Genomic DNA, 644 nt, shown 5'->3' on the forward strand with positions numbered 1-644 from the left:
ATCAGCTTGGGCAGAAATGTTTCAGCACTAATAGGTAAACCTGTTCCTCACATTCCTGAAAAATGTAAGGACCCAAGTACATTGGTTGTACCTTGCATAATAGGTAATAGCAAATTTGAGAATGCCATGCTAGATCTAGGTGCTTCGATTAATGTTATGCCTATGTCTGTTTTCATGTCGCTTTCACTTGGACCTATGAAACCCACTGGGGTAGTGATTCAATTAGCAAACAACAGTAATGCTTACCCTGCTGGTTTGATAGATGATGTCTTGGTTTGAGTTGGTGAACTTATTTTTCCTGCTGATTTTTATATTGTCGATATGGAAGAGAGATCCTCCCGTAACACAGTTCCTATCATTTTGGGGAGGCCATTTTTTAGAACAGCCCGAACCAAGATAGTTGTCCATGCTGGAACATTATCTATGGAGTTTGGTGATATTGTGGTCTAGTTTAATATTTTTGATGCTATGAAGCATCCATCTGAGGACCATTATGTGTTTCATATTGATTTACTTGATGAGTTAACCAATGAGCATATATGTGATTTCCTTAATGATTTTGATTCTATGTCATTGATAGACTCATACACTTGTCATACATGCACTGATTCTGAAATGTGTAATTCTTGTATTGATGAATTTCT

This window comes from Lupinus angustifolius, chromosome LG01 (assembly GCF_001865875.1).
Source record: "Lupinus angustifolius cultivar Tanjil chromosome LG01, LupAngTanjil_v1.0, whole genome shotgun sequence".
NCBI classification, from domain to species: Eukaryota; Viridiplantae; Streptophyta; class Magnoliopsida; order Fabales; family Fabaceae; genus Lupinus; species Lupinus angustifolius.